The sequence below is a fragment of the Catharus ustulatus genome, chromosome 13, assembly GCF_009819885.2.
Source record: "Catharus ustulatus isolate bCatUst1 chromosome 13, bCatUst1.pri.v2, whole genome shotgun sequence".
NCBI lineage: Eukaryota > Metazoa > Chordata > Aves > Passeriformes > Turdidae > Catharus > Catharus ustulatus.
The window spans coordinates 11,564,767-11,589,452 of NC_046233.1; the positions used below are offsets into that span (position 1 = coordinate 11,564,767).

Here is a 24,686-nt window from a genome sequence, read left to right on the forward strand (position 1 = left end):
CCGTGGTTGGGGCACCGGCTCAGTTTCCCAGCCCCTGCAGATAAGCAGTTCCAAAAGGGAGTGGAGGAGGAGGAGAGCCTCCCTCTCTCTCTCCTTATCATCCATCTCTGACTCAGCCCAGGATAACCTCCAAGAGGATCCCAGTAGGGAGTGGCAGGGGTAGGAAATATGGCCCGCGGTGACTGGCAGCTCTGCCAGATCCCAGCCCTGGCAAGGCAGTGTCAGAGGGCAGCCAGCTGCCATATCAGCAGGGCTGTGTGGGGATGAACACTGCCCCAGCATCCTGCTCGTGGCAGGGCTGTGGGACCCACCAGCTAGGCCACACACACAAACCTTGTGGGGCTGCATCACTGAGCCAGCAATGAGCCAAACAGTTACCCCAACATTCCATACAGCATCCTTCACTTCTGCTGCTCCCCTCCCAAGCCACAGAGCCAGACTGGGAGAGGGAGAAACTTTTTTTCCCCTTCTTCAACTCTCAACACACACAAGACCCCTCTCTCCCTTTTCAGGGCAAGCCCAGCCCTGGCCACCCCTGCAGCCCTGCCAGCTCCCCTGAGCCCCAGATATGTTGGGCAAAGCTTCTGCAGCACTTCCAAACCGTCTCTGCAGATCTGCCTCTGCCCACAATGCTTCTCATCCTGCTGTGTTCAACTTCCCAACACATCTACCTCCAAGGCAACAGTCTCAAAGGACATTTGGACAATGGCACATGAGCAGCACTGAGACCAAATCCAGGTGCCACAAAGCCCAGTGGGTGTGGAGACAACCAAAGCATCACCCTGGAAACCATCCCCATGGTCCTAATCACCCATTGCTACCACCTTTTCCAATACTGGGAGCCTCCCAGCAAAGAGTAGGTAGTCACAACACTGTCAGGGCAAGGGTACTCCCAGAAAACACTCACGCTGCCCAGAATCGTCATTTTTCTGAGTTTGTTGGTAAGAGAATGACGACAAGCACCCCAGATCAGAGCTTATTAGCCCCAAACCACATTGATGTGGGACCAAGTGGCACTGTCAGCACAAAACCACTGGTTAGCCCAGAAAGCCACAGCCCAGTAGCTGCAGGCATTGGGGTTTCCTGAAGGAAGTTAGAAAGTGGTTTCCCACCCCAAGAAACTGGCACAGCTGTCACCAAGCCACTGTCCCACGACGCTGAGCCCCCCAGGAGCTGCCTGGCAGCTCCGTCACCAAACTCCTGTGTCAGTGACCAAACTCCTGTGCCAGTGACGTGTCAGAGAGAAGGAATGGGAAGGTGACAGTGGGAGACTGGTGCAGTGTGGGGAGCCAACCAGAGCATTTCCTGCCAGGATGAGAGAGCATGATAGGGAAGTTGCTTTCTTGGTGCATTTCTATGATTCATTGCTTCTATTTCAGGAAGTGGGTGAGAGAACCAGAGGTCGAGCTGCTGCCATAAACCAGGGCTAGAAAGCCCAACAGGAGATTCCCAAATTAACGTAGGGAACTGCAAATCAGAAGTTGGAATGAGAGCAAAGTGAGGCAGAGCTGGGGCGAGCTGAGAGATGACACTCTGCAGAGCTCCTCTGAGATTTCTGCTCCTAAATATACTACAGCAGCAACATCTCGTCCTAGTGACCTGACACCAGTGGTGGTTTTGTCCAGTCCTGCTTGAAATCATCAGCAATGATTAATAAAACTAAAACAGCACAAATGCTTAGTTTGTCTGCTTTTCTTCGGGGTTCAGTGATATGGGTTCCTGAATTCTGGATTAAACTAAAGCAGGGCTCAAGCCCACCCCAGTGCAGGCAGCCCTGCACTGGAGCATGGGTGCCAGCACAGCACCTCGTCCCTGCCCGTGGGAGCAGCAGCCAAAGGGCATTTCCCTGCTGTCACACAGCCTCCAAGTCCCAGGGAGAGGTCACAGTGCAGCTAAGGCAGGGCAGCTCCTCCACTGGCACACTCTAAACCACAGGGCACCCAAACCCCCTGGGGCTGCATTCAAGTAGCATCTCACTCTGAGGGGACCCAGTCCAGGCCCACCATACAACTGCCACCACCAGGGAGCAAGACCTGCACCACATCTAGCATGGAAAACCCTGGGCAGATACCCTGGAGCCGAGCCCTGCCCTGAAACAGGCAGCAATAAAATAATTCACCCCAGCCCAGTTGCATGCCAGTTGGGAGAGTAGGACCACAAATACAGCCAGCTGTGCTGCTGGGCAGCGAGAGATGCAGCACAGAGCATCTGCAGCACTGAGCATCCCCAGGGCTCACCCCACAGCGGGGCCACACCGCCAGCCAGACGGCACCACAGGCTTGTGTTTTGATTTCCATCACACACAAACACACACACATGTATATATACACACACACATATATTTATGGAAGGAAATCTGCCATCAGAAGCAAAGCCAGCACAAGAGCCAAATCTGCCCCAGTCCCCCACTGGAAAGGACATTTGCTCACAGTGTCACCTCCAAGTGGCCACACTGAGCTGGTTGCACCCACAGCAAGACTTGGATGGGGGTTACCCACCTCAGACAGCCAACACTCACACATTCCAGCTTCCAATGAGCCTTTCAGCAGCAAGCCATGGACCTGCCCCAGAGATGCCAGGGCCCCACTTCCTGGCTACTGGAGAGGTGGCAAGGGGCAGCAGCACTCATCCCCCGAGGCTGAGAGCTCCCTGATCCTGCAATATGCCAAAAACCTGTGTTTGGGATGAGAGATCACACTTTGGGAAAATAATCATCACTTTTGATAGCACAAAGCAGGAGTACTGAGATGGAAAAACTAACCTTAAAAGGCAAAGACTGGACAGAGTGTTAAGGACCAGCTCTCCACTCACTTGGGCAGTAAGTCCAAGAGTCAGCACTGGCCTACAAAGCAGCAACCCTCATGAAAACACCCACAGACAGGGTTTAAAACATGTAGAGAGGCACAGAGGTGCATATCTGGCACTCACAGACCTGCCTGCAATCCCTGCTCCTCCATCAACAGCACCCCAGCAGGTTCACTCCTATCAAAACACCCCAAGAGCTTTATAGCCTTGCACTTTTGCAAGGGAGGCTGGAGGAGAGAAGGTATGGGATTGAAAACCCCCAAAAGGTTGACCCACAAAAGGGGAAATGGCATCTAAAGGGCCTTTACCTGTAATCCCTCCAAGTCACTTGCTGCTCTCAGCAATAAGAAAGTCAAGAAGAGACCAGCTACAAGCTGCCAGTAATTAGCAAAGGGGAGAGAGGGGAGATTATCCAGGGGAGAGAAAAGCCTTCAGGCCACAGGAGAGGCAGCCTCACTGTACAGCTAGTGTATTTTTAGGTTCATCTTCCTGAGAAAAGCCTTGCAACAATGAGGAAAGCCTGGTGGTGGTACAAATTCAAGCTGCACTAAATATGCAATTGCTGCAACAGGGCTGAACTTTAACTCCTTCCTTCAGTGCATACAGTCATTGAAAACTATTTGTCTGGGGTCCCTCCCTAGCCAGTGAGTTAAATCATTAAAAACCTTATCCCTGGCTCAAACCACACCCTGATTAAATCAATGGCAGGCTCTGAAGCTGCCCCAGTGCCCCAATCTCCATTGCTATCACCCAATCAAGAATATCTTCAGCATCTTCAGTTTCCTCCCAGGCTCCTGTCACCCCTCCCAGGCAGGGACTGAGAACCCCATCCTGCCATCCACCCCAACTTCCATTCCTGCCCTACAAGGATCTTCCAGGCAAAGAATTCAGCTTCTTTTGTCCTGAAAAATGTGACAAGGAGAAGTAGCCATCTACTGCCCATGGGCTCATGAAGCTTGACCCTCAGCAAAAAGGAGCATAAAAGAACAAGCAGTGAGGAAATTAAATAGCATTTCTCAAGTGCTCAATTCCCCTTCTCTGGTCCTCTGCAAGAAGCCATGTCACGCCAAGAACAGCTTGAACTCCAGAACAGCTCTGGAGCCACTATGTGCACTCACCAGCAAGAGACTGCAGGCTGCTCTGCAGAGAGCCCTTCCAGAAAGGGTTCCCAAACATTTCCGATGTGGAAACCCAGGCTCCCCGCAACCACAACGTCCCAAAACAAGGAGGCACACAAGGACAGCCTCAGCAGGTCCTGCCAGGAAACTGGGCATGGACTGAGACCTTACACATGTTTCCCAGCTCCATCTGGCCATACCAGAAGTGAGAGTCAGTGGCTGTCCTTTGCCTTATTCCCACAATTCACCTGGGTATCACAGCCCACACAGGGACCCTACAGGGGCTGCCAAGGGGCTTTCTGTTTGCAGCCACATGCTGGATCTGGACTTCCCAGAAGGAAAGTGAGCCCCAGCTTCCCTTGTGCTCCCTGCAGCCAAGAGAGGAGTACATAGATCTGGACTGACTGATGCCTGGAATGGAGACAGTGCACCCCAGCCTGTGGGTAATCATCCACACAGGACACAGCCTGCTGCTTCCCATCCTACTTCAGGAAGTTTGTCCATCAGCATACACAGAGCACAATACCTCCAACCCCTCTGTGCCTCACCGTCCACAGACCCCAACCCAAGGCACCAGGACACAGTCATGGGACTGTGGATTCCCACTATCAACACCCAGGTCAACACAAGGCTTCAAACACCAGACTGATGTGAATTTTGTCACCTCAATCAGGACCAATTAATAACATCTTGTCCCATCTTAAGAGCAAAGAAGTACAGACCAAATTCCCTGAAGGTCACTTCCCCCTTTAGCTTTGGTACACACATTCCCAGACTCTGATTCTCACAATCCATCAGTCCACTGCCCTATATAAATGTCCCAAAAAACCGTCCTGCTGGCAGAGGTCACCTTGGTCCAGCTGGACCTGCAGAGACCCAGAGACCCACAAGCAAGGCCTCTCAACAGCAGAGAAATCCCAGGAGAGATCCTTCAGTATCCTTCCCTTGTCTGATCTCATTCCCTGGGGTACAACACATCACTCCTCACTCACCAGCCTGCTGCTCCACATCCCTCACTGGGCCAGGGCAGCCACAAACACAAGCCATGATCTTACCCTCCCAGACCAATGTCCCTCTTCCAGCCCAGCTCTCCAAGCTGCATTTTCACCTGTCACAAGCGCTTCCCCCAAATCCCAGAGGGAATCTGGAGAGCTTGCCCTTTGCAATGGGGCATGGCCACAGGATCCTGGTTGCTGGATCCCCTCTACTCCAGCAGAGAGGTCATTCTGGGGTTGGTTTAATCCCAGCTAAGCTGGAATTCCCATGTTTCCGCCTGGCCCCTTGCTGACACCAGAACTTGTGCTGTCCTGTGGCGAGCCAAGCACGACTGCCATCACATTAGTTCTGATTAAAACAACCACAGAACTTCTCCAAAAGAGCTTTTCCAAGCCACGTGTGCTTTTTCTTCCCCTACCAACCTCCGTTCTTCCCCCTCTGCTGTTTCAGTTACGCTGCCCCAAGAATCACAGCTGGAAATGGCTCAGTCCTGGCTCTGCTTCCCCTGCTGAGTTTCCAGCTCAGCATAGCCCCTTGGTTTATTTGTCCAAGGTGAAGCTAATCCAGGAGAAGTGAGACATCCAGAGAGTTAGCAGATGGCACCTGGCAATGGGAAGGGCAGAGACAGGAAAAGCCCAAAATTTCCCCCACAGCAACACTACCACAGGAGAAGCTGTTCTGAGAGTCCAAAAGAGGCTTCATTCACAGTGCCACAGGCAAAGAGCATCTGATCAACATTTACAGGGAGGTGCCATGGCACTGGCTGTGCTCACACTCTTTCCTATGGGCAGTACCAACACAGTAGACCGCACCCCAACTTCCCACAGCAAGGGGGTCTCACCCATCGGACCTGGGCAGAGCACACTTCAAAGCATGGCTGCAGCCCAAGAGCTGCTAGCTGGGAGGAAGGGCAGAGCAAGGCTTCTCCTCCTCCCTGCAGATCCCAGCTGCAGCCCCAAGCCATGCTAGAAACAGGCATCACCTTGTTACTATGGCCTGCCACCATGCATGGAGCTGAGATTCCAACAGCATCACGGATCAGCTCCTCCCGTGCAAAACCAGGAAGAGGCAACGGCTCACCCATGCTAGGAGGGCTGTCCAAGCACCTCTGCCAACAACCCACTTCCTTCTAATGAAGGTGGTGGGATGGCAGCTCCAGCAAGAGCCATCACCCCCAGAGAAGGCCAGGGAGCCGTACAAGGCACAGGCAGTGGGTTGAGAGATGCTGCTGCGTTGGGAGCTGACATGCTCCCCTGGCACACTGCATCCCTGCCTCCCAGCTCTCTCCCACGCAGGCACGAGGCCATGCAGAGCAGGACCTCTCCCACATGTGCCAGCAGCCCAGGGGCACCTCGGCTGTGCTGATAAGGAATAGCAGTGGGAGCCGTGGAAGCCAGGGCTACTGTCAGCGTCATGGGGCTCGGCATGGGGCTCGGCAGCGGCTCTCCTTCGGAAACGGCGCTGCCTTCCTGCCTTCCTCCTCCCCCATTTCTTCCCGATGACATCAGCCTGAAAAACAGGTTCTTGACTTCAGCAGGGCTCATCGAGCCGATTCTGGTCCCGCCAGAGAGGGGAGAGCCCCCCCCGACTCCAGAAAGGAAGCAGTCATCCCGGAGCCGGACACGGAGATAAGCAGCAGTGGGCAGGCACGGACCCTGCCAGCATGCCAACGCTTGTAGGAATAAAACCCATGGAGAAGCAGACGGGGGTGGAGGGAATGCAACACTGGGGAACAGATATAAATGTTTTACAGAGGCATGGCAGCTGTAAGCTGGGGCTCATGCCCCAGCTCCGACACTGCTCTGCTACAGTGCAGCCAGATCTACCCAGGGCAAAAGTCAAATCCCAGGGCAGACTCCCATCTCACTCCAGCTCCCAGAGCAAGCCCTCAGGCTGGCCAAAATGACAATGCAGGACTCAACACCATGCAGCAAAGCCTTCCGAGGGCCACAAAGCTGGACACGGACCAGCAGGGAACACGATCCTGCGAAACATCCTGCCCACCAGCCAAGCTCCGAGATTATTTTTAAACTCCTAAAATATTTTTGGGTTTTCCTCTTCCCCTGTTGAAACTAACAGTCTGCACAGGAAGAGCAAAGCAACCGCCCGTACACAAAGCCCGGCCGCATGCACAAAGCAAACAACTTATTGCCATTACAATTACCTGCGATGTTATCGGCAGCGCTGACGGGGTCGGCATTCGCAGAAGGAAATGTGGTTTGCACATTGTGCCACTTAAAAAGAGTGTGACCATCCTTCCTTCCCCCCTGCCCCCAGCAGCACCCACTCATGACAGCACCACGGTGAAGTGAAGGAGCAGCCCTTGGATGTGGGGCTACATACACAGGAAATTTCTCCCCCTGATACAGCAATCTGCCTCTTCTCTTGCCAGGAATTTACTTCTGCGAGAGAACCTGAATATTTTGACACACAAACAGTTGTTTAACTAAACACATAAAGCAAAGGGACTCCTTTGCAGGGCTCCTACAATGACACCAAGCCTTGCCTGGATGGGGTCAGCATCAGATGTGGATCTGCAAAGGATCTGACACCACCCCAGAGGTGCTCAGAGCATCCAAGCTTCCCAATAATTTTGGGAAACCATCCCCGCTCCCAGCCCCTCACATGCCAGACTGCATTTCTGCTCCTCCAAACTCCCAAGAAAACATGAAGAATCACTCAACATTTATCAGTTCAAAACACATGTGCAATTAGCAGGATTTTTTTTTCCTCCCTCCAGTATAATTATATATGTTTTAATGCAATTACCACTCCTGTATTTTGTACATTAAACAGTAGGCAACCCAAGGAAGAGAGAGGCTTTTCTTTTTCTTGGTTTTGCCTTTCTGAAAATAATACTATGTTGCAAAATAACTCCGGAAGAAGGGCTTATCTTTACCAGAAAAAGACGGAAAGAAGCTGAAAAACGGGAAGAGGAAAGGAGAAATCTCCCAAGGAGAAAGCAGGGATTGCAGTGTCCCTCCACGCTGCCCTCACCCTCCAGTCCCTACACATACCTACACCTGGAAACCATCCTTGATACCATGGACAGGACTCAGAAACAGCCTCAGCCCGTTCACCATCACTGACAGAAAGGAAAACTGAATCAAGCAAATGGTTGTGGTTACTCAAGCTGGGGTCATTAGCCGGATTAAAGCTGCCGAGCTCCGGCCAGCAGCACGGAGAGCAAAGAGCAGCTAAACTGCCCAAATTGGATTACCAGCACTCCCAGGTCTCTGTGCCAATTTGGCTGGCAGATTGCGGGATGCTCAGGCTGGGGAGGTGGGCAGAGAGCCCCAGGGCTGATCTGCAGGCTGCCGGTGAGGAGCAGGAGAAGAGATGAGGAAGACATGGTCCCTGCACAGCATCTCCCCCAGAGCCATGAGCCTGTCTCTGGCACCCCTGGCATGTTCTCATCTTGGGCACTTTCTCTAGCAAAATCCCTCACAATCTCAGCTCAAGGAGCAAAGAGGATATCGCACCCTGGCTCGCACCAGGCCCTGAGTTGACCCCAGCAAGAAAAAATCTCCTCTGTGCTTCAGGCAGCTCACGAGGGTCTTTGTCCCCAGGCACAGACCAGCAGCCCACGAGGCAGGGTGGATTTGGCCCTCATTACACGGAGGTACCATGGGGAAGAGCAATCACCCAAAATAGTCCATTGAGCACCATGCAAGGTACCTTCAGAGAAAAAAGAAGCAAAAGTGTTTGTGGAGTGTGAGCCTGATTATCTGGATGTGGAGTTTTCTTCCAGACTCAAACATCTCGGCACACCAGCAACAAACAGGAGGAGTGCCAAGCCTTGGCTAAAGGGAAAATAAACTTTGAAATGTTTTTCATTCAGGTTTTTAAATGGTGGCTTCCACCTGGAACAAGGGCTGGAGGCAGTCACAGAGTGCTCAGGGAAGCAAGGCAAACAAGGACACCTTCCTGTGTCTGGCCACGCTCTGACAAACCCATGGGAAGGTCTGGGTTTGGCTACACCACATGCTGAGTGCAGGGCAGAAGAGCCAGGACTGCCCATGCCTGGCATTGAAACCATCCAAATTATTTATTGTCTGCAGCTTTTCTCCTCCATGATGCACAAGAAGTTTGCTCAAATGTGACTTCCAAGTCTAGCAGACAGACCATGTTGGGGTGTCTACACAGCTTCCATGCTGCACCCTGGGGAAGACTAAGAGGGGCACGGATGAGGCTGTGGGCCAGGGACGGTGTCAGGGCACACATGTTCTCACCAAGTAACACATATCTGCAGTGGGATGTTCCCCACAGCACTGCATGGAACACCTCCCAGGTTACAGCCAGAGAAGAAGCTGGCTGTCTCCAGACTAAAGCCAAACCAGCCACCTCACCAGTGGACGGTGGCAAACACTTGCTCCTCCTCATTTTGCATGAAGCCATGGCACTCAGCACCTTGCTGGGAAAAGGGGCCCCAATCCAAACTCAGGAAAGGTAAAGAGGAATGGTCCATGCTGAACCAAGCTCCATACCACTCGTAATTCCCAGCCTTTGTGCCTTCCTCTACACACATGGTACATCACCAAGCCATTCCCTGGTCAAACCCTGGCCCTCTACTCACTAGTTTCTTGCACATAGCACACAAACCTGAAGGAGACATTCATGAATCAGAGACACCACCACCCCAAGTTCTCAATACACGCATTCCACCAGTTCAGATCAATAAAAACCCAAGCTTGCAGGCAGTGAGGATGGCATTATGAGCATTGGGGTGACCCCTGGCCACCCTCCTGTCACTGCACAGGTACATGGCACCACCTCTGCTCTGGCTCTATCAAGGTTCCCCTTCCATTGAGCCAGAGGTGCCAAAAACCATGCCCGACTCCTCACTGAAGACACAAACGACCAAGGAACCAGAACACCCTACACAGAAAGGCAATTACAACAAAGCCCAGGGGGACTCAGCAGAAGCCAATACAGGCAATGCTCCCCCGGGTTTGCAGGGAGCAGTGTCACCAGCACGGCAGCACCGTCTCTGCCGCTCGGAAATCGCCAGCTCAGGGCCGGGGCCGGCTCCCGGCGGCACCGAGCGCTGCAGCCAGCAGCAAGGCAGCCAGCAACAAAGGCCCTGACCCACACTCAGCCTAGAGAACAAACACATCCGAGCTCCCTTCAGTAAGCCCGATCCCAGGGCCAGATCCTTCGCTTTGTTCAGCAGAAGTCAAAGGCAGCGAACCCACGGAAATCAGCGGCCTGGCGTGACACTGGCAGGCAGGGAGCAGGGCAGGGGCCAGCCCCGGCTGCCGCCGCCATGGAGGAGGGGAGGCAGCCCTGGCAGCACGCAGCAGCGCCGCTTTATTGCCCTTTTCCATCTCGGCTGCGCAAAGCCCCGCTGAAACGCGCTCCCCGGAGCCGCCGACACGGCCCTCGGCCCCGTCTCCAGCGGAGTTCAGAGGAGTTTGTTTATCTCTCGCAGGGCACGGGGAAAGGGCTTTGTGTGACGGAGCACAAGGGCTCTGCTCCGCAGCTCCGTGCACAGCCCGAGCGTGCACCAAGGCAGATGCCTGTGCTCTGCTCCAAATCCATGCTTCTATTAAAAAAAAAAAAAAAAAGCCAAGAGGGAAAAACTCTCCCCGCCGCCGCTATCACCATGCTAACAAAAGCAACGTCGCCAAAACTTTAATCTTCAGGGTAGCAGCTGCAGAAAGCCCAGCCACCCAACGGAGCAGGAGCCAGGCAGCCCGGCAGCCCCCGGCGCTGCCTCCCCGCAGCCCCTGGAGAGCAGCGAGCGCATCCAGGCTTGCCTCTCTCGGAGGAGCGGCACCGGCAGCCAAAGCCACAGGCGGATGGGGAGCACCAGATCATACGCATGATCGGGTATTTTGAATCCAAACTTCCTTACCAGCCTTCCTTATAGCCCCGTGTCGCCACGCCGCTGCCGGCACCGGCATCCACTGGCACCAGCAGATCACTCGGCGGCGAGCGGGAAGAAGGAAAAAAAACCTTCCCTCCTTGCAGCCACTTAAGAAATTATCCATGCATCCTCCCAGAGGCATCTGCCCCACTGCTTTTCCTTGGCTTCTCCACCTTTCCGCCCTGTTCGGTCACCAGTGTCTTGAGAGAAGACATCGAGTCACTCATTTTACCCACTGAGTATATACAAAAGACCCTGGGATTGTTCAGGAAGCAATTAGCCGCTGTTCAGAGGAAAATGGTGTTTTCAAATGGATAACCTTTGATGTAGTCAATAGCCTCAGCTCCTCTTTTTTTTTCCCTTTTTTTCAATTCTTGCAGCCGCACACAAAAGAAAATGAAAAATAAAAAATTTAAAAAATAAATCCGGCAAAAAGCTGGTAATTGCCCCCGACACAGCCCTCGCTCAGCAAAAAAGGATTTTCTCCCAAGCCGGAGGAAAAGCAGCTTCGGGAGGCGGCTCATCTGCCCAACTTTTCTCCCCTCCGTGTCCCGGAGCATACGAGAAGGATCATGAATATTCATCGCCCCCGTTAGCAGGTTCTGCTTTTGTTTTGTCCTCCCCAAGCAGGAGCCAGGGGGGAGCTAACAAGTGAGGTTAATGCCTGTCTTTTCTCTCCCATCCGTCTCCTCTTTAACCAGTGACCTTCATGTTAAGCCCTGTTTACACACCAGCCCCCCTCCCCTGGCTCCCCCTACCCCGGCGCTCGGCCAGAGGCAGAAGGAAGAATTTTCCCGCAAGGAAGACAAGGGAGGAGAAGGCGATTGCGGGATTCCGGTATTTATTTCAGCATGCCACAGAGATTTTGCAAATCCCTCCCCGATCGCACGCCGGAGCAGTCGCGTGTGTTGGCTGGGCAGGGATGGGAAGGGGCTAAGGGAGCGCGCAGCCGGCTTCATTCGCCGCCTTCCACGTTCGCCCCGGCGGCGGGAGGCGCGCACCGGCGCAGCCCCGCACACAGGTACCGCAGCCTCCCACGCCTCGCTCGGAGGTGCCCAGCGCTGCGCTGCCGAACTACAGCGCGATCACAATAGTAACGATCATAACGAGGGCGACGGCAGCCATCTCACCCTATCCCATCCCATCCCATCCTATCCCGGTCCATCCCATCCCGCAGGGCGCCCACGGCACCTCCCCGCCGGCGGAACGGGGAGCGCGGAGGGAACGGCGGCGCTGCGGGCTCCAGGACGAGCCCAGCCCGGATGCCACTCGCCGCGCCCCGGCGGGATGCGGGGATGTAAAGCAGCGAGAATGCGTGAATGGATATGGGATAGCACAATGCGGGGATACGGGGCAGTGCGGACACAGGGATGACAGCGAGGATGTGGGGCAGCACGATGCGGGGATGGCAGCGGGGATGCAGGGCAGGGCAGATGCGTGATCCAAGGCGGCGAGCACGGGAAAGGCTGAGCCCGGTTCACGCTCCCAGGTGCCGGACCCGGGCGGGCAGCGGGGCGGCGGGGCTGGGGCAGCGAACGCCGCCGAGAGCCGGGGCGGGAGGGAGCAGCGGGGAGGGAGGGGAGGGGAGGAGGGAGGCGGCCAAGCCCCTCCGCTACACCGGGCAGGGAGGCACCGCTGGCACCGGCTCCCCGCGGGAGCGCCCCGGCCCGAGCAGCTCCGAGCGGGGAGGCGGCCCCCAGCCCGTCCAGCCCGCACCTGCCCGGTCCCCGGCACACGCCGCTACGAGACCCACACGGGGCGTGCGGCGGATAAAGAAAGAGGCTCGGTCCCGGCGCGGTTTTGTCCCCCCGCGGGAGGCGGCTCCCGGAGCCGCGGGGCGCAATGCGGGCTGGTCCCGGCGGCAGCAGCAGCGCGGCGCCGGCCCTGCCCGGCCCAGCCCTGCCCGGCCCAGCCCTGCCCGGCCGCCGCGGCCCCTCCGCGCCCCCCGACGGGGCCGCCGTGCCCTGCCCGGGCCGGCCCCGCGTCGTCGCCGCGGTGGCAATAAAGCCAAATTTTTTAGGGGAGCGATAAATCCAAATCCGCGTTATTTTTAACGAACCGACCGATCGGGCACATCGCGCCGCGCCCGAAAGTTGCAGCCGGGTTACTCACGGCTCCGGTCCCCGCTCGCCTCCGCCGTGCCAGCCATAATTGCATTCCACACCAAGCCGCCCGCCGGGCCGCCGCCGCCTTCTCCGCCGCCACTGCCTCCTTCTCCTCCGTCCCCTCCTCCTCCGCGCCCGCCTCCCCCCGCCGCCGCCGCCGCCGCCCGGGGTTCCGCGCCCGCCTCGCTCTCGCCGCCGCCGCTGCCCCGCATGAATGGGACGGGGCGCGGGGCCCCGACGGAACGCCGCCCGCCGCGCGCGCCCCCGCCGCGCGCACGCGCGCACGCCCCGCACCGGCGGCGCGAGGGAAGAGCGGGGAGGCGGGGGCGCGCCCGCGCGCGCCTCGGCCTCCAGGGGGCGCCAAGGTGGAAAAGGGGGCGGGGAGAAGTGGGCGGGGCCGCCACGCCCCCCGCCCGCCTTAAAGGGGCGATGCCGGGGGGGACAGGGGTGGGGCCTCGGTGAAAGCGGCCACCGGGCGGAGGCGACCGCGAGCGGCTGCGGGGCGAGGAGGGGTCCGCACCCACCTGGGCGTGCTCGCCCGCCGCGCCCCTGCACCCCACGGCAGCACTTCGTGCCCCTCGATTGTCCATTCAGCATCTGCCCGCTGGCATCGCATCCACTCCGCCTAAAATTAAAATTACAAAATGGGAGACGAATAATAAAAAACATTAAAAGATTACCATTACAGTAATGTGAAGTGGTTGTTTGTCTTTCTTAAGCACTCTCAGAGTTATCTACTCTTGTAACCTTCCCCTACTCTTCCTTCTCACCGTGCCAGCCAGCGTCCCTGTCCAGAGACAGCAGTGCCACCCTGCCTGTCCCCTGTCCTGGGTTTGGTTGGGCCCTAATGAAATGCTCCATCATCTCTCCATCACAGAGGGACCTTGGTAAAAATCAGCAGGAATAAATAAAGTGTTTGCCATCGTGACCCCCATAGATTTCAGAAGAAATCTTTGGGATGGAAACAGGGAGTGGATCTCTCCAGACCTCCCCATTAGGAGATGGAGTTGTAAATGGTTCTGGTTCACTGGGAACTTGCAGTCGGTGCAAGGTGGCTTGTTCAGCCAGCCAGACCTTTAGCCCCAGCAGCTCTCAACACGGGGACACTTTGTCCCTTAGACACTTTGTCCTTAACATGCCGTGGGAGTCTGGGAGCTGCCCCATCTGTGAGGGAAGGTGTGTGCTCACCTTGTGGAGGCACACATGCACACCTCCTCTGCAAGATCCTGACAGGTGTGGGTGTGTGTACAAACCCATAGGAGCTCCTTGCCCTCTCGGACAGGAGGAACTGAATTCCAAAGCTGTGGAGAGCAGCACAGGGCACTTCGGGAGAGGACATGAAAGGAGAGCACAAGGCACAGGTGAGTCTCAAGTACCAGAACAGAGAAGAAAATGGACATTCAGAGGCTCTAGTGAGAGTAGGGAGGGAAATGGAGGAGGAAAAGGATGATTTGGTTAAGTTCAACAGCAGAGCTGCACTCCCCTCAATGCTCACACCTCACTCAGAGCCCACTTGAGAGCACACATGATGTCCCTGCAACTTGAACAACAAGGTTTTCTTCTCATTTGTCTCCCCATCCAGCCCTCTCCAGCATGCATTTCCTGGAGGCCAGGGGAGCTGAGAACAGGCCTGTTCCCCCAGGGCACAGCATCAGTGGCTGCCATTCTCCCACCTCTTGTTTGTGCAGGGACACACATGGGGCCCAGACTTAAAAGCTTTTGAGACAGAGAAGACATCAGCAAGCTCTGCCGGCAGGGAAGTGGCTGGGATTTGGATCACTTCCTCCAGACTGAAAGAAACACTTCTCCTTTTTTCCACCCCCCCCTTCCTCCAAGAGACTAAATTTAGTGAATTCCTTTCACATTAAAAACTTGTCAGGTATTCACATCCAAAGAGGCTGCTGCTCCTGTCTCTCAGGGGAGTTACCGAGACAGCAAAACCTCTTAAACGAATAAAAAAGAAGGGACAGATATTCAGGCAATCTCCCACTACTGCTTTTAAATCCACTTTCTCCCAGGGCTGGTGCCGGGGCACCTCGGTCCCGTGGCTGCAATCTCCTGCCACAGAGGCAAAAAGAGAGGGATGAATTTTGCCTCCCCAGAGCAGGGCTGAGTGACGCAGCAGTGCTGGCCCCTGGGCCAGTGCTACCATTCCCGTGTGCCCCTGGCATGGGAAACTGGAGCGATTTATTTTTGCTGGAAGATCTGTTTGTCCACACACATGCAGTGACAAGGGGAACCGAGGTTGTGGAGCTGAGAAAAGAACTGAGAGTGCACCCCCAGCCCCTTCCTGCTTCAGCAAGGAGAGCCCAGCCCTGAGAGAAGGGAATAAAATACAGGAAGAAAATCCAAGAGCCACCCGTGCCCAGCAAGGCTCAGGAGGGAGCTGGCAGAGGAGATCCCGGGTTTGTTTTGGGTGGGGAACAGCCTCAGGCTCACAGGGACCCGCAGAGCTGCCATGCCTGGTCTGGTGGCTCATTCGCCACCACGGCTAGCGGGCACTGGGACACGCCTGTCACTCACACGGCTTCCCCACGTCTGGGCACCTCACCCCCGCGGAGAGACTCTCGTTATCTCAGGAAGCTTGGCCTTTCATCCTGCCTCCCAGGGGGCTGCTCTGTTCATCCCCAACCCCCTCAGCCCGCTCCGCAGCCCCCGCGGGCTGACAGCCCGGCTGTGCCCCCAGGACAGCCGCTTGAGTGGCACCTCAAAGGCCCCGAGCTCCGCAGGGTGCTGGGAGGGAGGGAGGGAGGGATGGATGATGCTGAGGATGCTCCGGAGGCAGCTGGACCCAAATCCCAGCAGTGAGGGCTGAGTGGCTCACCCGGCTCCTTCTCATCTCGCTAAATGCTGACTCGGCGCTTCTTTCCCAACTTCGACCAAAATTACAGCGAGACACAAACTGTTCTTGGGGTGTCTGGGACACTTTGCCTATATTACCAGAGAGAATGAGGGGCATCTTGTTCTCTAAAAGCAGCCTGACAACAACTTTGTCAAAACCAGAAACTGGGAGAGGGTTAGCTCACTGGAGGGAGCCCAAAAGAGATGGGGAGGCTTTTCTACTCTGCTCTCCCAGTCTGAGTGGTGAGGGAGCAAAAATAATCAGAAAAATTCACGATTTTTCTACTGTTTGCAATTTTTGATTGCTAAAAAATTCTGCAAAAAGGCAAAGTTCTGCACAGTGCAGGAGTTAAGACTACATGACTTATCACCCACAAGAGGAAAAATTTTCAGGAAATGAACCCCAAGAACCTGCAGTCCCAGTTTAAACCCCCTGCACTGAACACACAGGGATGAGAAAACCCAGTGGCCTCAGCCCAAAAGCTTTTAGGCTGTGAAATCTGACTGGCCCAGAGAACGGCCTGAAATCCAAATGTGGCCTTTGGGGACCTTCACAGCCAAACTCTGCAGCTCAGCTCTGCCCAGATGGTGCCAGGCTATCCCCCTGATGGGCACGGGCACCAGGAGGGATCCACTCTGCCCAGATGGCAGCAATGGGGTTTTTTTCCCCCCTCCCACCCTCACAGACCTCTTTGCTATTCCAGCCTCAGGAGCAGAAAGGCTGAGCAGCCAGGCTGGGGACCAGCACTGGGTCTGACCAGAGGGTTTGTCAAAGTTTTCCAGGAGGCATCAGCAGCTCTTTAAGCTTCTTGACAGCCAGGATAACAAACTGTGTCTGCAGAGCTCTGGGGATCCAGGGTGGAATTAAAATGGGTAATGAATAGAGCCATTTTTCAGGGGATCTCAGCTGCAGAGGTATGAAGGGCAAGAGGTGCTAGGGGGAAGGGACACAGAGTGGCACAGGGGCTGTCACCAGGGTGGCAGGATTCCTCCACTCCTGCTTCTGCCCAGAAAGGAAGGCACTTTGCTGTCTGCCAGACTGGCTTTCATCCTCTGCCTGCTGCTACAGGACCCCTCTGGATCACTGGTGTCCACAAAGAGACAAGCAGCCCCTTCATCCACCCCACCATGCTCCTGTTCCCGGGAATTTTCCAGCAGAGGCCTCGCTGGGCTGGCAGCACCACTGCTCATTTCAGTAAGAAGAGGAACTTCTTGAAGGGGATCAGGAGAGTCTGGGAATATCCTCATTTTCCCAGCCTGTCACCCCGGCAGTGATGCACACCTTGGTTTGGGAAGAGGTTTGATGGGATGGGTGCTGGGGGCTGTGGGTGTGGGAGAGGCTCTGGGGTCCCTGCCAGGTCTGGGACAGGAGATTGGTGTGGACATCACTGCCAGCACTTGGGAGCCAGGGAAGGACACACAGCCACAATGGGGGAAGACAGACACTCAGTGGGACGGCTCGCTCTGCTCCTCTCAAAGCTGATCCCCAGCTCCCCAAAGACCGGCCCGCCCTGGTGGCTGTGTATCCACCAGCCGACAAATCATGCATGCACCAGCCCATCCCCGGGGGGCAGGGAGGTCCTGCAGAGATCCCCTCTGGCCATACCTGCGGCTGAGCTCCTTCCCAGCTCCTTCATCCCTCAGCCCTGTGACTCATGACGGTGCTTAATTAGCAGGATGCCTGATGCAGACACCTGTCAACTCCTCCGAGACAACCAGCATTTCACGTTAGCTGCCCCGGGGCTGTTCGGCAGGAGCAGCTCGCTCTTGTATTGATATTCCTTCATCTCAGCCTATTTTCCAAGCCGTCAAGCTGCCATCTCAACCCTCCCAGGCCTGGCAGTGCTGGGGAAAGCAGCCTCATGTCCATCAGCTCCTAGACTTTGATCCCACCTCAGCAGCCTCAGGAGTGCTGGAAGCCCTTTGTGCCTGCCCTGCCAGCCTGACATCCCCACACAAGGTGCACCAAGCACAGACTTTGAGTCAGGGCAATGTTGAAGACAGGGAAAAAGTCACTGCCCCATTCCCCAGGTCCACAAAGTCTCCAAGATGCACTACCATGGGCGTGGCGTCACTGCCACACGGGGCAGGGGCACCCATCCCATCCGGAGCCAGGGAAACAGCCTCTAGAAGAGTCCTTGGGAGCACTCCTGGTGCCCTGCTCTGCACAGCCCACTGTCCTGCTGTTTATTCCCACCTGCTCCACACCCTCCTGTGCCAGGCTCAGCTGAGGACCATTTCCATGGAGCAGACTCACCTCCTCCCTGATTCTTAGGATCATGTGTCACTGTCCACTTCCCAGAGTCTTTCTGGTCTTCCAGCAGTGCAGGGAGCAGAGATTCTGTGCTGAGCATGTGCTGGCACAAGGGAAGGCTGCAGCGGCCTAAGAACATCTCCCTGCATTTCATCCATGGGGAGAAGGCAGAAAATGGAACTATCAGGACTGGATGATGCATCAGTCAGACAAAACTTCAGGCCATAGCTCCCTCCACCCCTAGGTGCCAGGCTCCATTTCTAGGATGACTGTTTTCCCCATGAATCAAGTCAGTGGAAAAATCAACACCAAATCCTTTGGTGGCTCAAAAATTCACTTCTGTCACATGGAGCAAGTGAGTGGCCATTAAACACCAAGGAGTCCCTTCCCTTTCTCGAGTACCCATGTAAAATTAAAATGGACAAGGAAGAAGCTGCTGTAAATAATGCATTTGTGGTGCACTACACAGCTTTGGGAGAACATATTCATTGTCTAGTCTTATTTAAAGAAACCCAGCCCTGCCTGAGTCATTAAAAATGCATCCTGGTTTCAGCTTCACCCCATATACACTCACCACTGTGAAGCAGGTGGTTCAGTGGCTATTTTCATGCTTTCCCTCTCTCAGCTGGGCCTGGGCAGCCCCTTGCTGTTAGAAGTGAGGCCTTTGGGTCACATGAAAAATTCACACACTTGGCATCAGGCATTTTCCATCCCCGTGCTCCTGCTCCTCCCTCGCACCTGGGCCCGAAGAGCCACTCTCTGCTGCTGCCTCCCAGACCCCAGCAGCATCCTCAGGGTGATAAAGGATGCTAATGAGAACTTCCAAGCCTGCTCTGGCCACTGCATCCATCCCACTGCCTTCTCCTCACCTCCCCCTGGCCAGTCTTAGTTCTCCATCATGTATTCCCCTTCACTCTTAGTTCTCCATCACATATTCCCTTTGCTCCTATCCTGCATCTCCTCCTCACAAGTATCTGCACCCACCCCTGCAAGGACAGTCGGGCACCCTGGGGTGCTCTCACAGAACCAAAGGCAGAGCCATCAAACCCACTCAGCCCATCTCCCTGTGGGCAGCCACGAGTGTGTGTAGGACCACAGCAAAGCCTGGGGCAGAGGCATTGTTCACAGCTTGTAGCACCCTCCTTGGCTGGGAAGCACTGAGAGCAGTGCACAGGGTGGGCTGAGCTGGCAGCATCGCTCAGACACCCACCCCTGTGCACACAGCCAGCGCTGGATCCTCTGCATCTCCCTGCCATGGAAGAGCTCCTCCAGAGACACTGCAGGGAAACCTGGGAGAGAACATGTGCCTGCGACATCAGCAATTAAGGAACATTAATTATAATAATAATAATTATCACAAAATAGCATTTTTATGGCACAATATTATGCTGAAAGATTTACAACATACCGAATCATGAAATTCGTAATTAAAGTTATTTTAGTTTCTAATTTTGCTTTAATTCTATTCCAATAAAAGATAGGATAAATATACCTTAAAAAAATCTGCAGAAACCATTACTTAAGACAATTTCTCTATACAGGCATGTTATACTGCAGCACAGAGATCCCTCGAGGAGGAGCATGAACCTTGGTGAGGAAGAAATATTCAGGCCTGTGAAATACCAAGTGCTACAAGGCTCACCCCAGGGCAGCAGGACACTGCAGCCAGAGGGCACCTGTGGTCTCCTGGCCTGGGCTTCCTGGCTATGACTGGTCCTGAGGTGGGTCTGTAATTCAGTGTGTTCCTTCTGTTTCTGGGGTGGGAGGAACTGCAGAGCCCCAAGGCAGGCAGAGGAAGAGCTGAGCTGGGTTTGTTCCTCACATCACTGCCACAGGAGTCCTGGCATCACCTCTATGAGCACAATGGTGCTGGGATGAAGCAGGGATGTTTCACTCTGGCTCTGACTTCAGTCTGAGCACCTGTAACAGTTGGTAGGAGAGAACCCAAATCCCAGTCTCCCATGGAAAAATTATTATTGACTGAAGTGGTTCTTACAGAATTGAAACCCAACCTGCAATTGTTTTGATGAAAGTTCATCACCACAGTAAGAAAAGAGATGGGGGGGGAAGGAAAAAAGAGAAATTCTTTTAGATATGGTCAAAGGTCTTGGGAGAAATATTACCATTGTAAAAGGATTTTTCAGTTCCCTTTTGTGAACAAACCCCACAACATTAACCAAGTCAAGATCAGAATACAAAGCCTGATGCTCACCATGGCAGCCCACTCTCACTGCCCCCTATCTTGCAGCACAGGAATCCTGAGTAACAATTGTATCACCCCACTCCAAGATGCATTTTAGAATCTCAGGTTCTCCACCCAAACAAACAAGTCCAGACTCTGCTTTGCTGAGCCCACACTGTTGTAAGCCTGCAGGACCTGCACCACCAGCTGGACTCACGTGGGTTCAGCCATCCCCACCTTGATGCCTCTCTTGTGTTAGGAGATCTGGGGTCACCATCAGCTGGTCAAAGAACCACTTGCCTGGGAGCTGTGCCCCACTTTCCCTGCCAACACTAAAGAGGAGGGTAGGGAAATGGATGAGCTGATGGGCTTGGGAGACCATTTACCTTCAACACCATGCCCATGTACCAGGCAGCCCTGGCTGTGCCCCAAAAAAAGCCATCATGGATGGAGTACAGGCATCACATCTAGCCCTGCAGAGCCAGCATGGACCAGTGGCACATCACTGTCCCACAGTGGTTATACTCATTTGGCCTGAAAGCCAGGGCATGTGCCACATCCTCTTGCCCACAGCACCATCCCCACTTGCTGCCTTTAAGGAGCCCCAGCTGTGGTCTAACGCTGGGGCAGCTCTCACAGTGATGGAGAAGCCACAGGGCAGGCGAGGGACCTTCCAGCCCTGCCCAAAGCAGTCAGCACGGCCCACTGCCTCCGAGCCCAGCCTGAGCCCCGCTCCCCTGTGAGCCCCTCCTGGGACTTAACTCCTCCATAATTAATTTAAGTGCCTCTGTGCTGCCCACTGGGCCTCCCGAGCACAGATTACTCACCTCGCTGCGAACGCAGGGAACATGAAGAATGTGTCCGGAAGATGAGAGGTCTTGGCTCCCTGACAGCCCCTAACTGATGGCTGCTTGGGGAGGCAGCTGAGGCAACACCAGCTCTCAGAAAAGCAGCAGGTCTGCCAGAGGGGGACCCCAGCACCCACATTTCCAGATGGCTGGGAGGGAGACAAGAGCTCCCCAAAAGCTGAGTATGAATGGTGAGGTGTGCATTTGAGGGAAGGGTGAAGGCTTTAACTAGGAGAGATGCCTGTGTTGCCAGTAAGGTCTTTAATTGATTCTGGGAGAGTGATTTCTAAATTACATCCTGACGTGTACACTGCAATCGATAAATGCATTAAGGAAGGAGCCTGCATGGCCTGGGTTGTGCTGCTCCACGCCATTCCCACAGCCCAGACCCTGCTCCCTGCCCCTGCAGCCCCAGAGGAGTCCCTGTGAGCAGCAGGGCTGGGTGCTGCAGCACCTGGGAATGTGCCCCACAGAGCATCCCTCTCCAAGCAGGTTCTCTCACACCTGGGAAGGATGCAGCCATCCCCAAATACTGACTTTTCCAAGGATTAGAGCCATGGTTTGGCAGCAGACACAGAATGCTTTACCAGGATGGTGCTTCCACTGCAGCCTTGAGCTCCTGCTTTTACCCTGCTCTCCATCTCCTGGGTACTTCTTACAAATCAATTCAATCTGGAAAACCAGGAGTGAGGCAGAGTGGTCCTTTCCATAAGGATGTGTCAAAAATCCTGAAGTGCTTGGCTGCCTGCCTATTTTAAGATGACAGATTTAGGAAGGGGTTTACCATCTTTAGGAAGGGTTTAGTGATTTGAAGAAGCTGCCTGGAAGTTCCTGCTCTGCCTGCACGCTCCCCTGGCACATCCCTGCTGCCTGAAGAGAGAGATGGAAGCTAGGAAAACAAAAGCATATACAAACACTTCAGCCTGTTTATTAAAAAAGTTTACAAAATGACGAGTGAAAGACAGCTAATGATGCATCGTATAGTTAGTGCCAGGGAAAACATTCTAAATTAAAGTCCTCAAATATGAAAAGAATCAACATTTAATAAGACAGTTAATGTATGTTATTTGAATGTCACTTCATTATTAAAAGTGTATATTTTTTAGGTTTAATAACCATGTAATTGAGGCATCTTTTCTATAGTTAAGCCTTGGCAAATATGTTTTTCATAATTAGCCAGTATTTATTTAACATGCAATAACCATCCCATTAAATTTAATGACTTCAATTAATAGGTACAAAGGGGCCTTTTTTAATGTCAATATGTATTCCTAAAGCCACTTCCCAACGTGGTGCCATGAAGAAGCTCAACCACCTGGGGTGGCCAGGGAGGGCAGGCCCTGAGCCAAGCCACAGGGCTTTGGTGGTGCCTCACTGCAGGAGTGGGGAGGGGGTGCTGCAGGTCCCAGCCAGGGCTTGGGGGTCACAAAGAAGGGGATGCCAGCAGGAACCCTGTGGGGACCCAGCCCATCCTCACCAGCAGCTCCTCACCCTCTGCTGGGAGTGAGGCTGAAGGGCAGTATCTTGGGGCAGTGAGGCAGCAGAGGCTCAGCCTGACACAGCCACAGCTGAACCTTGTAGCCCACATTAGAGAACAGCCCAGGGTAAATTAACTCCTTTAACGAACCATCCAGTACAGAGTTATTAACCGGCTCCTAATAAACCCCAGCATGACACTGTGCCTGCTGCAATCCCACGGGGCTCCAGGCTCCCTCTCCATTCAAAAGGAAAGCTCCATCCTGCAGACATGAACCACCTCCAGAGCCTGTGCACCTCCCTGGCCTTTGGCAGGGGCTTTGGTGTCACTTCCCAACATCCCTGCACCCCCGGGAGCTCTCCCTCCTCCCTCAACCCTGGTAGGACCCCCAGTTCCTCTTCCCCACCCTTTGGGCCCCTGCTCTCCCCATGGGACTGGGATTTGTCTGATGGCAGAAGTGCCTGAGGAAGAGAGCAGGGAAGAGCATGTGTTGTCACATGTGGCAAACAGAGAAGCAGAATCAGGAGCACGGAGGCAACTCCTTGCAAAGCAAAATCACTGCTTGTGGGAAGCAGCACACCAGAAGCACATCACCTCTGTGCTCAGTAAAAAGTGCAGGAGCACAGAGCCATGTCAGCCAGTCCCAGGGCAGGCTGCAAGTGAGGTGCTCCCCCAGGAACCCCAACATGCCAATGGCCAAGCCAGCAGCCAGCGTGGCCCCCTGGCTTGCCCTGGGTGTAGCTGGGGAAACCCTTGTGCTCCCCTGTGCTCTAGTGGCCACCTCAGCTGGGGAAGTGATGCAGGCACCAGGTCAGGTCACAGCCTCCTGACTTGCAAACCAGTGAGATGATGTTGGAACTGCTCACAGCAGCCAGGGGACTCTGAGGAGCTGGTTGTAAGCTCTGTTTTTCTTATCCAGTCGTTTTGAGGCAGGACAAGGAACTAAGAAGCCTAAGAAACACTGATCCTTGAAGGGAAAGGATTACAGATTGGGTTATACCTCTGGCTGTGCTGGCCTAGGCTCAGAGTGACTTGGATCACCCAAGGGCAGAGATCCAGCTGAACAAGAGCCAACATCCCCAAAGATACCCAGAACGCGGCCCGGGGTTGGGGCTTTTCTTGCACCCCAAAATTATTCCTGCCCCTTCCAGCCTTTTCCATCAGGACATGACAGGGCCTGTGGGGCACTCACCATCTCACTGCCTCAGTGTCCCTGGCACCTCCTTCCCCAGCTAAAGCCCTCTGAGGCCATTTGCAAGGAATGGTCAAAGCACACCAAGGCTGGAGCAGATTGGGGAAGCATATGTCTCCACACATATCCCAGGGCACGGAGAGAGATGCCAGCAGCGCTTCCAGCCTCTGCTGGGCAAGGCACCGGCTGCCCCCTGTGCAGCGAGGCAGCAAGATTCAGCAGTGATCACTGAATCCCAATTAATTGTGGTATCGGTATTTAAGGGACCCCATTGTGACAGGCTGCCATGAGCTGGCTGCAACCATCTGCTCCCCCGGCCTGGGGACCCCGATGCCTGTGGGGGATGGATCAGTGATTTGTGACTCCCACCTCTCCTCCCTGCAGCTTGGCTGGGTATCCTGGCCAGGATGGTTTGCAGAGCCGATGGGGTTATTTAGAGGCTCAAACCAGGCACAGGCTCCCATCGGTGCTGCTGCCAACCTGCGAACAGCTGCCTGCACCGATGTGGCCATAAATTACCCACGGAGCCATTGGGGACCCGCAGCGGAGGGCAGGCGGCAGCCGCTGCAGCCCCGCACAGGAGCCGGGAACAGGCGATTAATCCTCGTTAGCAGCGTGACAGGGAGATGGGCTCGCTGGGCGTGCGGCACGGGCTGCCTGCTCCTGCAGCAGGGCTCTCCCTGTACCAGGCTCTTTGTACCCCTCCTTCCCCAGCGCCCCTCTCTGCGCAACTCCTCCTCCGCCTGTCCCACCTCCTCCCCTCTCCAGCTTTTCCCAGTTATCCTTGTTTCCTCCTGTCCCTCTCCACCCTTTCCCCCTGCCAGCACTGCGCTCCGAAGTTGCTCCGTGGCGCTGCTCCCATCCCCAGGGCCGGGGTGAGCCGGGTCCCTGCCTGCCACGCTCGGCTCCCAGCAGATGCCCAAGAGCCCCTGAAATGGTCACTGGGACTCGGTGCCATCCAGGGACCGACCTCCTGGCTTTCCAGGGAGTGAGATAAAA

At 55.0% G+C, this 24,686-nt stretch overlaps 1 protein-coding gene across 2 annotated transcripts in view; it reads right to left on the bottom strand.

Annotated features, from left to right (window-relative positions):
• The window catches only part of PLXNA1 (plexin A1), a 114,725-nt gene extending 101,700 nt beyond the window's left edge, over positions 1-13,025 (bottom strand). Inside the window, exon 1 of one of the 2 annotated variants that reach the window (XM_033071262.2) lies at positions 12,901-13,025. The gene's annotated coding sequence lies outside the window, so the exon portion shown is untranslated. Of the gene's footprint in view, positions 1-10,776; positions 11,131-12,900 lie in introns of those variants that run through there. The other variant, XM_033071263.2, reaches the window with a different exon arrangement.
• Between the last annotated feature and the right edge of the window lie 11,661 nt (positions 13,026-24,686).